Source organism: Dipodomys merriami, unplaced genomic scaffold (assembly GCF_024711535.1).
Source record: "Dipodomys merriami isolate MVZ:Mamm:240054 unplaced genomic scaffold, mDipMer1.0.p SCAF_66, whole genome shotgun sequence".
In the NCBI taxonomy this organism is placed as follows: Eukaryota; Metazoa; Chordata; class Mammalia; order Rodentia; family Heteromyidae; genus Dipodomys; species Dipodomys merriami.
In genome coordinates this window covers 5,858,301-5,870,893 of record NW_027206246.1, presented here as the reverse complement: position 1 = coordinate 5,870,893, position 12,593 = coordinate 5,858,301, and the positions used below count along the sequence as shown (strand labels likewise).

At 34.2% G+C, this 12,593-nt stretch overlaps 1 pseudogene; it reads right to left on the bottom strand.

Annotated features, from left to right (window-relative positions):
* Positions 1 to 7,486: 7,486 nt before the first annotated feature.
* Positions 7,487 to 7,586, bottom strand: LOC138815705 (U6 spliceosomal RNA; annotated as a pseudogene).
* Positions 7,587 to 12,593: the final 5,007 nt, after the last annotated feature.

Below are 12,593 nucleotides of genomic sequence, written 5' to 3'. Positions count from 1 at the left end.
TTCAAATACTATGTATTTCTTTTTTTTTAATCACTGTATGTTATACATTGTACATACAATACATATTCACATTGTATATTTGAATATACATATATATGCCTACATATTTATATTATATATACATTTATATACATATATTTTTTCACATAACTTCCACTTTTGTGATTGTTTATGGTAGGAAGTCTAGATTGATCTCAGCTACTCCATCAGAGTTAGACTTAGGAGTTTTCCTTTTTATTTCTTGGTGAAAGTATGCATTTCTCGGCAAGGATATCGAAACCGGTACAAATCAGAGGTAGCCTTGAGTTCTCTCTTTCTCTCTCTCTCCATCTCTCTCTCTCTCTCTCCCTCTTTCTGATTTCCTGACTCTGTCAGCTCTCTGAGCACAGGACCATTGCTTACCAAGTTGTTTTAGTGTGTGCTGTGATCTACTAGTGTGTGCACTGCCATGTTCTGCTTCAAACGTCACCATGCTACACCTGGAAGAGGAGCTTCTCCAAAGTCAGCCTGCATGGGTGTGTCTGACACTTTCTTCAGGTCGGAGTTTCCATAGCTACTAGGGTGGCCTTAGTAGATGCCCATGTGCCAGGACTGCTGACTGCTGACTGTGGGCTACTCAAGCACAGCCTCTTTATTTACCCAAGTCAGAAGTCTGTGTTGGATCCTGGGGACACTGGCCTATTGGTGACTATACTAGGAGCAAGGCTGTGGGTTGCAGGAGCCTCAATGTGGCCTGACATCTGGGGAAGAGAAAGAATAGGTCAACTCTAAAGGGAAAAAGAATGAAGAGAGAAAAGAAGCAGTAAAACCTTTATCAATTTAAAACACAAGAGTTTGGAACTGGAAAAGCAGTGGAAATATTCTAAATAATAAAAATTGCTAACATGGATAGAAGATGGATCACATTTTGTCATATATAATTTTGAAAAAAAACATACTAGGAATGAAAATTTAAAAGTCAAAATTAAAACACTATTTGGATTATAACTAGACAGTATAGCTCAGTGGTAAAACATTGGCCTAGCATATGTGAAGCAATGGTGTGATCTCCTAAGCATTACAAAGTACACCCAAAGCACACACACAAAAACCACATGAACACACACACACACACACACACACACACACACACACACACCACATACACACAATTGGAATATTGATATTATCATATTAAACAGAGGAAATTATCACAAATAGAAAATGTAGGTTAATATATGAAATAAGAATATTTCTCGTACTATGTAAAAGTTTAGTAGAAATAAAATAATCACAATACACTTGGATTCCTATAGATTAAGTAAACTGAAAATTAAGCAATAGAAGACATGAGAACCTTTTCAAATAATAAACATTTTGAAACATGTATCCTTTTATTTTGACAAAAAAATGATGTTAGTCGTGTTTTAACTCAAGATTTAGAATATTATAACCAGGTGCTCTATATCTCGCTAGGGGTGGCTATATCTCTAATCATTTCACTCTGAATATTTTTATAATAAGGTATTATAGTTGCTCTGTCTCTCCCGAATTACAAACCCTATTTACACTTCCCACCGTAGCTAGAAAATAGCAGCCACAAATCTCCATGCCCAGCTCAAACTTTTTTTTTTTAATTTAAGTACAAATATTTCCAAAAAGTCACCAGGTAATGTAACTTTTCTTAATAAAGTATGTGCTTCTTGAAAATACAGTATTTGTTACCTGGACAAATATGTTTATAACTATAAGAAATAAATTTATTTAAATTTACCAACCGTATAAAAATTCAAAAAATAATTTTAAATATTCACATCATAAATATTTTAAAAGCAAAATATATGTGTCTGAATAATTTACATGTGAAAAAACAAAGAAATTATATTAGCTAATCCTACAACTCTGATAAAAGAAAAAAAGAAAATATTTAAGTTCAAAATTTGAAATTTAGAAAATAAAATGAAGTGTACTCTTTAGATGACTTAAGTAACTGTAAACCCTCTGCATATAAATTTTCTTATAAAAATGCATGAACAAAGAAAGAAAAAGTACCAATTGATTAATAGCAACAGCAAAAGAATCAGTAGTTCTTATTTTGAGCATACAAAAAATCGATGGAAGAGATAACAATGTTCCTTCCATAAGAAATGTACTTATTTATGTAACTGTAACCCCTCTGTACATTACCTTTACAATAAAATTAAATTGAAATTAAAAATAAACCAAACAATATACGAATTAAGGATTCATATAAACCATTGGTTAAAAATTTTGTAAAAAACTGCACTAAGTACCCAAGGAATATATTTTGATGATGCTACTTTAATAATTAAACTTCAGTAGAGAAGCAAAAAGTGTAAAAACTGTTACAAAGTAATTAATCAGAACATGTTACTATTCATAATAATCATAAGCTGAATTTATAGTGATAGTCAAATATGTAAGAAATGAGACAATTTGCCATACATTTGCACTTAATAAGTGAGAAAGAATTTTCTAGGTCTTTTAAAATATATCTTAAGTTTAATAAAGAACCTATTCTGTCACATCATATGATAATCAGATAAAGCTGATATTAGAGCAAAGAACAGATTCTACTAAGTTTTTGTATGTTAATGTATATACTTATTTTGGTTGTGGGAAATTGTGGGGATTTCGACTTGAGTTATTGCTCTTGCTAGGCAGGCGTCATATCAGTGGTTAATTTTAGGATAGGGGTTCCCTTTCCACAAGAACATGCACCTGATCTGTCATTTTAGCCTTCCCATCATCAATGGCATCAGAGTTGCAGACCAACTTGTCTAGCTTCCTACCTTGGCTGGCCTGGATTCCGCAGTTCTTCCAATCTTAGCCTGTAGATAGTGCAGTGTGGTGGAAATGATCCAATGCACCCAGCTATATATTGAGAAGGAGGTCCACTAAACTTTTGGCCTGGTTCTATTCTCAAGCCTCCTTAGTAGTTAAAAGTAGAGGTGGAAGCCCCTGGTGCCAAGCAGTAAGAGTATTTTTTAAAGTAACTAGACATATACATGACTTACGCTTGTGATTACCTCAGGAAAAGAATAAAAGAGCAGTGAAGCATAGAGGACAGACAGAATTTTAACTAGCTACTCAGAGGCTGAATCAGCTTAGGTAGCTACTCAAGAGGCTGAGATCTGAAGGCCACAGTTCAAAGCTAGTCAAATCATGAAAATACATACGATTATCTCTAAAAAACCAAAAGTGGAACAGTGGCTCAAGTGGTAGAACACTACCTTTGGGCACAGAAGGTTAAGAATAATGCCTACTCAGTATCAAGCCTCAAGAATAATGAATGTATGCATGAGCACATGCACACGTGTGTGCGCGTACTCGCACGAGCGTGCACACACACACACACACACACACACACACACAAATGAATATTTCAATGTGAAGTTCTTTAATTTTAAACTTGCTGTACTTTATTCCCCTGTATTAGTTCACAAATTAACAAAATCAGCTAAGCACCTATTTACATACAACTCATGTTTCTCTAAAGTCTACTCTCTCTTTGTAAGTCTGCTTTTATTTGACCCAAAAGTAAATTATTCAGGAAGTCAATTCATCATTCTCAAGTCTGTTGTATTAGATGATTTTTAGGTTCCTCCTAGGAATATGATTTTGTGTAATCCTGCATCAAGCAGCATATTTCTTTCACGAGAAGGGAAGACCCTGTCAAACAATTAATAATAGGTTTTTCTCCACCTGGCGAGCATCTGTAGTTTTACTAACTTCATAAAATTCATGATCTGTCTGTGTATGCCAAAGACTGCTGTGCAAATAAAAAGATCCTTCTCAGAACTTAGCATTTGTATACTATTCATAGGTATGAGGTGTTTAAATATTACTGAAATTTCTTTGGAATAAATAATATTCATCTTGACTATCTTGAGAAAGAAGAATTGGTTTCTCAGCACTTTAGTTAAGAACATGAGTGAAAGAAACAAAAGGAAAAGTGAAGAACAATAATCCATATATTCAAATCAAACAAAACAACCCAAGAAAACACAAATTAATTCAGTACTCAAGAACCTGCAGAAAATGCAAATAAAAAAAAACTATGACAAGCTTATGAATATCCTGACTACATGGGAGCGAACTGTTGTAAGGATAGTGCTTAAAACCCAGACTGGACAGAAAGATCTGTACACAATGCCATGCACCTGTTATTTTAAATTCCAGGAAGAATAACATAAAGTGTACTGAGCCCAAAATCAGATACAAGTAGGAAGCCAGATTCTATCTGAAAAATAATCAGGATAATTTAAGTCTGAGGACATGACAAAGTGGTAAGAACAACCATTTTGGGGGCACAAGACACTCAATTCAAACTCTAATATTATGGGTATTAAAGAAAAAACTATGATTTTAAATAATTGGAATAAATGTAAGATTTGAGTATTTGAGTGGAGAAAAATCCATGAGAGAGATAGAATGAACCCACATTGCAATACTTTCTACTTAAGTGATAATGTTTTGTGGTACTTCAGACAAAACAGTTACCTTGCAAATGGGTATGGATGTGCACTTGGGTGACGGAAATACTCTACTTACACAGGGGTAAATTAAATAGATTTTTTGGGATAGATTGCACTTCTTGAACTAAGAGCCTAGGTGATGTCCCTGAGCTTTTTCTCTCAAGGCTACCACGCTACCACTTTCAGCCACAGTTCTAATTCTGATTTTCTGTCGGTTGTTTGGAGATAAGAGGCTCATGGACTTTCCTGCTCAAGATGGCTTCAAACCACAATCGTCAGATCTCAGCCTCCTGAGTAACCAGGATTCCAGCCATGAGCCATCAATGATTTTAATAATTTAGTAAATTGTGCAGTTCCAGAAGTTATATATTATCTTTATAACCTGTGTAACATATGTGTGTATGTATATATCAATGCATACGGATAGAAATATTTTAGCATATTTTTGTATCTACAATAGATTCGTGAAATAATCCTTCATTATAAAATAAAATGGTAGCCGGGCGCCGGTGGCTCATGCCTGTAACCCTAGCTACTCAGGAGGCTGAGATCTGAGGATTGCAAGTTAAAGCAGACAGGAAAGGAAAGTCCGAGAGATTCTTTTTTTTTTTTTTTTTTTTTTGGGTCCGGTCGTGGGGCCTGAACTCTGGGCCTGGGCGCTGTCCCTCAGCTCTTCAGCTCAAGGCTAGCGCTCTACCACTTGAGCCACAGTGCCACTTCTGGCTTTATTCTGTTTGCTTATGTGGTGCTGAGGAATCAAACCCAGGGCCTTGAGCATGCAAGGCAAGCGCTCTACCACTGAGCCACCTTCCCAGCCCAGTCCGAGAGATTCTTATCTCCAATAAACCACTCAAAAACCGGAAGTGGCCCAAGTGGTGGAGTGCTCGCCTTGAGCTGAAGAGCTGAGGGAGAGCACCCAGGCCCAAGTTCAAGCCCCACGACAGACAAAAAATAAATAAATAAAAATAAAATTAAATGGAAACAAAAGTTAATAAGGAGCAAAACAAAGGGAATTGTCACACGTTTCTTGTTGTTGAATATAATATGAATTGTGAGAATCAGTTTGGCAAAATCATCTCTACTTTAACAAAATGGATAATAACTATTAAATCCAATTCATCTATTTGCCCTTATTGTGCATCCTCACACATGAGTGTCAAAATCAAACCACAGTTTCTGCCTTCGTATTTAACTCACCTGTTATAAGTTAGAGGATAGATGAAGTAATCAAATAAAGATTAAAATAATAGTAAGTGAGGCTATGAGTTAGAGCTGAAAATGATTTTAAATATGATAATAGCTAATTAAATTGCATATTTCTTACCTTTACACTATTGTCATGTCCCTCATTCCCACATTAGAAAAGTACATAGAAAGTTCTCACTAAACGCATTATCCTGCCCATGTAATTGTAACTCCTCTGTACAGTATGTTCACAAATAAAATTAAATTAAATTTAAAAAAATAAATAAAATATAAATAACCAAAAAAAAGAAAGTTCTCACTAAATAATATGTACAATTATGAAAAACACTTGAAAAAATATGGGCACCATGTGGTTTTAGCTTATTGTGACCTGTAGGGGGTAGTGTGTTTTTGAGGATTTGCAATACGTTCTAATGGAGATGAAGAGAGGGATGTGCTTATTCTGGAAAACTGGCTAGAAGATTGTTCCCAGAAAGATAGTGATGAATTCTTCCAAAAGGTTACAGTAAAATCACTTTCACAACCATGTTCACTGCTGCACTATTCACTGTAGAAAACTTAAGGAAACAGCCCAGATGCCCTTTGGCAGAGGGATGGTTAGAGAAAGTGTGGCACATATACACAATTGTATTGCACCCATCCATTATGAAGACTGTTACATTATTTGCAAAGAAATGGATAGATCTAAAAATATGTTAAGTAAACTAAGTCAGAGACACACACACAAAGGACCCATGTTCTGTCTCATATTTGGAAGATAGAACTTTATACAAGTTTTCACAACAATATCAACCAAAGCATTCTATTTGCAGAGAATTTAAAAGGTGTATTTTCTTATAAAATTGAATTTTTAATCCAACAAAATGAATACCAGGAAACTATCACTTAAGATATGAGGGGAATTCAAAGGGAAGGATTAAAAAGAGTTATGGAGGAAAAGAGTGAAGGCATAATATTCAATACAGATAGTATGACAGTAGAAAAAATTTAAAGTGGGGTGAGATTTGGAAGGGTGTGGTGAAGTTATGTAAAGATCCATTGTACTTAAAAACTGATTTGTTGAATGGAAATTCACTTGTACAATTATTTAAGATAATAAAAATATAATTAAAAACAATGGAGACACTTTATCTTAAACTGTGTTCTCTTAAACCATGAGTCAATATAATAGTTTCCTCCTTAGAAATGTTCTTTGCAGGTATTTTCCTCACAGTAACAGAAAAGTGATCAACACAATGCATATCAATACATTACATTGCACATCATAAAGAGACACACTATAAATTCTATTTCCATCTCTTTTAAAAATAAAATTGTTTCCTCTATAAATTGATCAGAGGCATGGATTTTGTGGCTAGTTAGTTCATTGCACATGTCTCTCTTCCTCTCTCTCTTTCATGGTTCTCATAGATAATATGATTGCTCCATAATTATCCTAACTTATTTTGCTTTTATATTTTTGGTTGCATCATTTCACTTTCTGCTCTGCCATTTCCCAAATCATTTACATAGAAGGTATTATTTCCTATTTTCTCCTTCCTAGAATAAGCTGCACATGAAGACACCATTGGTCCTCATTTTCAGTCTGTACATTTTAATACACAGGAAAATCTTTCCTCTGCTTTCTATCAGTTCTCTACTCTCCAGTTAGAATAATTTAGAATAGTAAAAATGGAAAAAGAGAAAATAAATCATTGTGAAAAGACTAACTTTTAATTATATGAATCGCATGTGTTGTTACACTTGTATTTTTGTAATCAACTTTTTAATAACTGTTTTTCATTTCTTGCATCTGAAGGATGAAAACTATGGAATACTTCGCATATTTTCATATCATCCCTGTCCAAGTGGCATGTTAATCTCTATATTGTTGTAATTTATGTATACGTGCTGCTGAAGCATGTAGTATCCTGTAAATTTAAGTAGTTAATGATGTAATCTTTATACAGGCATATATCCTTGGTTGCCTATTTGTAACAAGGAAACCTTATTGTTACTAACAATGCTATTGATCTTATTTCTCTGAAATTCTGTGTATAATGGAAAAAACATATTGTTCGGTAGATTGCTCACACTTGCAATTATTTGCCAATGACTATTTTAAGTCTTTTTCATTTTAAATTTCATCATATTTTGTAGCCTTTATAGCTAGGTTCAAAGATATGGCTTTTCAAGTACTTATTTATCAACTGAGTTAGCTTTGTGGAGCTAATGGATTCAAAGTAAGCCTTGCTGAAGAGCTACTTCTAAACTTTTGCAGCTTAAAATTTCCCAAATGAGGTCTTACTGGCACAAATGTCTACTGACCCTTTACCCTTCTTCCATGTAGTAACAGACCAACCAGAATATCTTACCCTGACAGCAAAGATTATCTTACTGGAAAAAAAAACTAATCTTAGTTACAAGGGATCATAGAGAAATAAACAGTTCTGACTAGAAAGTATTTTATCAAAATATAATTGTTTATTATACCTACCATTTCAAAAGTAGCTAAAGCCAAGAAGGTGAAAAAAAATTGTTCTTATGCATGATTACCTAGTGTCCTGACCTGTCTACCATCCAATCAGGCAGGAACTTACACTACTGAATTTCTATTGCCAAATATTTCCATAGCTCCAGGAGAAGTCCATATTTTTCCTTGATATTAGGCCTTAAATTGGTAATGTTTTAATCACAGTGTTTCCTCTTGCCTCTAGGCTGTAAATCTACAAATGGTAAAGCTTAGGTCTAACTCTACCAAACTCTGAGGTAGAGATAATGGAATAATACTGTAAAACAGAGTTGCCTTTGATACCCTAACCACAACAGAACAATGAAAAACATTTCCTTAGATTACATACAGTTATATATTTTATATTTATATGTGCTAATTTTATGTTTCACACAAAGAAACTTGCTAGAATTAATCGATAATTTGACAAATAATTTGATATTTATTACAATAAATAGGAATATAAATAATTAGGTTTAGAATATTTATTAGAATATAAGAAGTATCAATGCAATGTCTTCGATATAAACTTGTGATACCTTCTAAGTGTTCTTAGTCTCCTGAATTCACTTGGTAAAAAAAATGTTGTTTTCCTTTAATCTGTAAGGGATTTTACTCTGCTGCTCTGTATATTGTTTTAACTCGCTGAACTCAGAATGGTTTTCCCCATATTTCTGATCATACCCAAATTTTGCTGATATGATGTCCAAAAGGTATTATTCTTCTACAGGATCCACGCGTCCTAGGATCCTAGGTCCTAGTTATCTGTATCATCAGATAAGAAGAGCAATTATTCACACCTAGGCCCATGCCACATGCCAACAGAAAGTAATTGAAAACTCATCTCAACTCCTCATTTCCTATAATAATTCAGGGCCCCAATTACACAGGATTTAGCAGTAAGCAATTGTGAAATGCAAGGCAACTTAAAATGAAAGATGAGATCACAAAATCTGAGAGAAACTACTGTAATTCACACTTTCAATTTACAGATGACCAGCCCATATTAGTGAACAAGATCACAAATGTCACAAGAATATTTTTAATACCCCTCTCCTAATGATTAATGAAATATTTCAGTCCAGTATAAGTAGGCCAAAAAATAGTTCCTGGAAGGATAGATCCATAATTTTTCTACCAAGGATAGGAAAACTTGACTTAGAAGTCAAATATAATTCAGAAAAACATGCATGCCAGCAAGTGCTTTACCACTGAGTCACCTTCCCAGCCCCTCAAATAAACTTTTTAAAGGCACATTCGCCAAAATGACATTTGACGATTATATACTTAGTAACATTAAAAGTTTTTCAAGTGGAAGGAGCAAGTTACAATAGAGTTGATTTATTATCCTGCACTAATACCAAACAGGTTCAACCATTCCGTAAATTATAGAAATAGTAGCCCCGACCATTTGTGTTGTTCAGTAGATGCCTTCCAGAAATGTGTTACCTAGATCAGCCTCCCATATTTCAAGCCTAAACATTAGCTAATAAAGTAAATTTCATCAAATAATAAAGTACATTTTAAAAGATCACGAATAGTTGCCTTATCATGTTGTTTGATGTTTTCCTTAAGAAATATGACTTTAAGTCTTGAATATGGGTACTCATGAGAGATGTGACAAACATAAAATCTGTCTTCTATTTCTATCATATTCCTCCACAGTAATAAATTTTAGTTTTCTTCTTTTCCCAAAAGTTATACATAGTAGAGAATATTATCCCATGTAAAGTAAAATAATCACAAACCATTGTACAAAGCAATTTATAAAAACTGGTAGTTAGGAAAACATTCTAAGCCATTTTTAAACTTTCTTGTTGAATAAAGATTAATCTTCCAAATGGATGAGAATAAAATCATGTCTAGGTGCTTCACGTCTCCAGTCTTGCAAATTGTTATTGCAGATGAATTAATTATGTAAATATAAGCTGATATCAGTTCAAGTATATGCAGGATTGAAATGCCATAGAATGTATATAAACCTGTCAAAGTATGAACAGACAGTTTAACAGAATGACTATCAAGAAGTTGAAACCAGAGAAGAATATTAGTAAAAACAGAATGAATGAAAAATGAAAAAGTGGCAAGCACAACTAGAATACTCAATGTACACATGTGATAAAGGAAGTGGTAAATCTGAAATAAATCTTGGAGAAGGAGTTGGTTGAGAATGATAGGAGTGACTTTGATCCAGGAGCATTGGACAATTACATGGACATATTTAATTGTAACACAATTGCACAACCTTTTGAAATTTATTTAAAAGCACAACAAAAATCAAACACATAAAAATCACAACCAAACAGCAAACTCTACAGAGTATGAATATGACCTCTCAAAATATTAAATAGTTAATCAAGGGCAGTATGGGAAAAGCAAACCAACTGTTCAAAGAGGGCAGTTTGGGGTAGGGGAGAATTTTGAACAGATTTAAATAGATTGTCTAAGGTTATAAATCACCTACATCTGCAGCAAATATTTTCTAATGGGAGATCTCTTTGTCTGAACTGGATATTCCAGTCCTGAGATACATTTGATAGCTGGTGAATATAGAATGGAAGAAACAAGATCAAAACCCATTACTCTGTTGGAGAGAAAACAGTCCTCTAGGTTTTCTCTCATCTCTCTTTACTACTCTTTTTCATACTTTTCAGTCAAGTGATTTTGAATTATATCTTTCCTTCTTTGTTCTGGCAAAATAATCGGTCAAAGTAATTCACTAAAGATTATTTGCCATTTTTTCTATTATGCTGTTTATTTGTCCAAGCGAGTCCATTAAACTTCCCTCTTGCATTTGGTTGCCACGAAAGCCCAACATCTATGATAATGAGGACAAACTCTCAGGTAAAACCTTTTCTCCAAAAAACCAGTCCAAGAAGCTGTGATCACAAATATTTAGCTATACTGTTTTTTCTTTTACCTTGAAAGTATTCTTATGTCTAAAGTGCCCACAAAAATAAGTACTCCACCACTTTTTGGTTCAATTACTTCTAACCTCAAAGATATAATTTGCTAACAAGATGCTTAGAGGAAACCGAAGAATACTCCACTTTTATCTTCTCACTTAAGACTCTCGTTAGATACCATATCAGGAACAGTGAAGTTATTCTTTTCAAAATTACTTCAATAGATTATTTTTTTCTTGGTCTTGCATTTGCTTAACAAGATGTATGGAGAAGAATAGAGTTAAATCACCGATACCTTGGATGACAGTGTCTGTTACAAAGGACAATACTTCGATGACCTATTTCTATGTCCTCCTCTTAGCTCTTACCTGATTTCCAATTAATCACAGCTTCTTGGGTTAAAGTCTAGTGAAGTGGAAGGACTATAAGACCTCCCCCACTGCTACGTCTTCATGGTTTCTCTTTTAAAACTATTTTATTTGGATGTGGAACTTATGTTTATGTCTTCATTCGATCTAGTGTGCATTGAAGTGAGACAAATAGGCTCTGTAAAACCACTTTATGTAGGTAAAATATTAAGACAATCTATTTTAAAAAGTTTTGGCCTCCCTCCATTGCTGAAGCTAATACGCTTAGCTAGGGCTTCGAAGAATACTGTTTTCTTACTTTTTCCATTTGCTCTTCTTTTCTGATCCCAAAACTTTTTGGCTTATGTAATAAGAGAAGTCTTCACAGTCTCATGTTAATAATGATATTATATTTTTGAGCCACTTAGAAATGTGAAATCATTTGTTTGAAGTATCCAATCAGATTTTTTTCTGTGTTTCAGTGCTTTATATGCAAAGACATTGTGGAAAGTATTATAAACAGAAAAGTGTAAACCCAATATCTTCTTTCATTGTGGAGGGCACTTTCCCCTAAATAGTTTGAACACAATTATCTTTTTCAGAGAATTACTGTTTAGTAAGTAAAGGTCAAATCACAATTTTGATGTCTTTTTTTTTTTTTTTTTTGTCTGTCGTGGGGCTTGAACTCTGGGCCTGGGCGCTGTCCCTCAGCTCTTCAGCTCAAGGCGAGCGCTCTACCACTTGAGCTACAGCGCCACTTCCGGTTTTCTGGTGGTTTATTGGAGATAGGAGTCTCATGGTCTCTCCTGCCCGGGCTGGCTTTGAACCTCGATCCTCAGATCTCAGACTCCTGTGTAGCTAGGATTACAGGCGTGAGCCACCAGCGCCCGGCTTTGATGTCTTTTTTTAAAGAACTTTGAATTTAAATTCCACTACAACCTTGTTTCACACAGTAAGAGTATATTTTTTGGGTAAGGAAAATTCTCAAGGTAACCTACAGGATTTACAGCAAGGTTTGTGAGGTTTGTCTGTTTAGTGTGAAAAAGAGCCATTTTCACCCACATCACTCCCTCTCAGCTAAATCTCCATGGATTTCTTTGCATGAAAGCCTATTCTCCCAGGCAATTTTATTTTTTTAATAGGCTAAGTTGTTAAAAAGTTTGAA